Below are 3102 nucleotides of genomic sequence, written 5' to 3'. Positions count from 1 at the left end.
CGCTGGCGGCAGGAGGAGCAGCGGCGGCAGGACGAGCAGCAGCGGGGTCCTGGAGGTCGCCGTCGCCGGAGATTCTCCGACGGGGATAGGGAGCAGAGTCCCCCCGTGCCCCTGCGCCGTGTGCGGAGAGAGCTGGAAGAGCGGCCGCACAGGGTGCGGGAGGAAGAGCTGGCCTCGGGGGACTACGTGAGCCGCCTGCCCTTCATCCCGTTTGAACCGGAGCCCCTTTGGGCCCTGTGAATTAAAAACCCACTTATTCCTATACAAGCCTCAGCTGGATTCTTCTGCTCATCTGCTCACTGCTACAGTACTGGGCGAGTGGGAGTTGCGAGAGAGGGAAGGATATGGCTGTGGGAGAGGGTGGGATATGCCTGAAGAACCAGTAGATGGGGAGGAATGTAGATGTTGGAACTGGAGGACAGGATCCATTCCTGGTTGCTTCTGTGCTGCTTTGCTCATCCCCATGGGGATGCAGCCCAGAAAGGGAAGAAGAAAGCTTAAGGGCAAGTCCCCTGAGACTTCTTGAGCAGATCTCAAAGGGGCTGGTGTGTGGTCTTCTGAGGGCCAGGACCAGGAAAGAGGCTGAGATGGAGGCTTGGGGCAAATCCTCCTCTGCTCTCCTGGCCCTGCACACCCCTGTGACGGTCCCTCCTTGCAGGGGCTCCCCCAGCAGCGCCAACTTCCCACCATGCCGCCTCCTCGCACGTGGCCCCTGGGCTTTGCCGGCCTGGAGACCGCGGGCGGGATGTTCTTTGGGGCTGGCAGGCTTGTTCTCCTGCCTGCTTCACTCCCAGGCGATGCCACGGGGCCGGGAGAGGCCAATCCGGGGTTATGTCGTGGCTGCCTCGGGAAGTTCCCCAGGCCCCGGCCGGTAACCCGTGCCGGTCTCACACAGCGCCCCCGTGCGGTGCCGCCGGGAAACGCCTGGGCTCGTCTCGGCCCCGCCCCCTCGGCCCCACCCCTTGTGACGCACATCGGGGAGCGGCCGCTAGGGGAGGCTCCGGTGACCGCCTCTGCTCACGTGACAGGGGGCGGAGCCTAATGGGCGGGAGGGCGGAGTAGGGGCGTGGCCGCGGCGCGCGCGGCTGGAGGGGGCGTCTCCCCTCAGCCCTATGTGAGGAGAGTCCCGCGTGAGGCGCGGGGGGGGGGCCGGGGGAGCGGGGACAGCGGGACTGCCCTGGCCGGGGCCGGGGGAGCGGGGACAGCGGGACTGCCCTGGCCGGGGCCGGGGGAGCGGGGACAGCGGGACTGCCCTGGCCGGGGAAGCGGGGACAGCGGGACTGCCCTGGCCGGGGCCGGGGGAGCGGGGACAGCGGGATTGCCCTGGCCGGGCGCTGAACCCGGCGCGCCCTGTCGCTTCCCATCCAGGAAGGCGTGTAAAGAGAGAACGACCAGATCAATCTGAAAGCTGCGGGGCGGGACGGCTCCGTGAAGCGGTTCAAAATGAAGCGGCTCGCCCCGCTGGGCGAGCTCATGCAGGCGTGCTGCGGGCGGCAGGGAGGCACCGACCCCGTGCTCCCCGGGCAAGGGTCCCCTCGCTGCTTCCCTGCCCGCAGCCTGGAACGTGCCGGTGCAGCGGGGTGGGCGTAATCAGGCGTGTGGGAGGGCGAGGAGTTGGGATTCTGGCAGCTTCTCGGTGTGGAGTTCTTCTCGGAGAGTGGACGTTGCCTCTAGCTCCTCACGTGTTCCCTGATGTCCCGTGGCAGCGTTACCAGGATTCCTCCAGTTCTGATCCTGGCCCTGAGACAATTCGCTAATCCTCAGTCCTGTTATCTCTGTAAACTTCATCAACTTTGAGTGCATTTTCTGTTTGGAAAATGGCACAGAACAAATTCCGCCATCCCACAGCTTCCTCGTGGGCTTTGTTTCCTTCTCCCTTCCTATGTCTCTCCCACTGCTCAATGCAGTTGGGACTGCTGTGTTTGCAGGTGTTTATTGGCTGCTCCGTGTCAGAGGCTGTTCCTTGGTGCCTCTCTGAACTGGAGAGGGATGTATCCCCACCATCCCAGTTCCTGAGCCTAGAGCCTTCCATGCCTCTGCTCTACACAGAGAAGAGGGTGGGGATGCAAATGGCTTTGGAAGCGGAGTTTGCCAGAGTTTGCCTTCATCTGTTACTAGCAGGATGCTTTCTTATTCAAACTTTACATGCTGCCATGTTCTGTGCCTGCTGCATCCTGACACCTCTGCTTGGGAAGGAGAGGTGAATATTTGGGGTTTTGGAGAGGTACATGGAGTTTTGGTATTCCTTTGGCTCTGTGTGTGACAGAAGTGTGAATCACACAAGGATTTCCAAGGATTTGAGAGGGCAGAGCAGTCCTCAGTCCCTAAGGCAGGGCATAAAGACTTCTCATGTGATAAAACACTTTCAAAACAGGATTCAGTTGAGTGTTAACTCAGGTTTTAAGGGCAGTGTAAACTTACCAACATTCAACCTTCTTCAGTGTAGACAAGGAGACAGGTATGCTCTTGTATTTGTCCTAATGATTAAATTTAAATCATAGAACCACAGGATGGTTTGGGTTGGAAGGGACTTCAGAGCCCATCACGTTCCAAACCCTTGCCATGGGCAGGGACACCTCCCACTATCTCAGGTTGCCCCAAGCCCTGTCCATCCTGGCCTTGGACACTTCCAGGGATGGGGCAGCCACAGTTTCTCTGGGCAGCCTATGCTGGGGCCTCTCCACCCTCACAGGGAAGAATTTTTTCCTAATATCTAACCTAAGCCTCCTCTCTGTCAGTTTGAATCCATTCCTCCTTGTAATTTGAGCGTTAATTTTGTTTTAACATTTGTTCTGACAGTAAATCCATGAATACTTAGTTTGGATTTGGAAACACAAGTGTGGTTACTCATGCTAATTACTTTGAACTTGCAGGACTTGTCAATGAGGCAGATTAGATGCTGGTTTGATGGACAACCAGTTAAGGAAGCAGACACACCTGCACAGGTATGAAGAACACACTTACTGCAAATTGCTACACAGATATTCTCATGTCTGCATGATGATCAAAGCGCTTGAAATCAAAGCGATCCTGAAATAGTTGCTTTGAGTTTAGCCTGTTCCAAGTATTTTGTTCACGGTGACTGGCAGAAAGTATTTCATG

The sequence above is a fragment of the Empidonax traillii genome, unplaced genomic scaffold (genome assembly GCF_003031625.1).
Source record: "Empidonax traillii isolate 1590-97213 ecotype Southwest subspecies unplaced genomic scaffold, ASM303162v1 scaffold554:size495636, whole genome shotgun sequence".
Classification (NCBI taxonomy): domain Eukaryota; kingdom Metazoa; phylum Chordata; class Aves; order Passeriformes; family Tyrannidae; genus Empidonax; species Empidonax traillii.
This window is presented reverse-complemented; position numbering follows the sequence as displayed.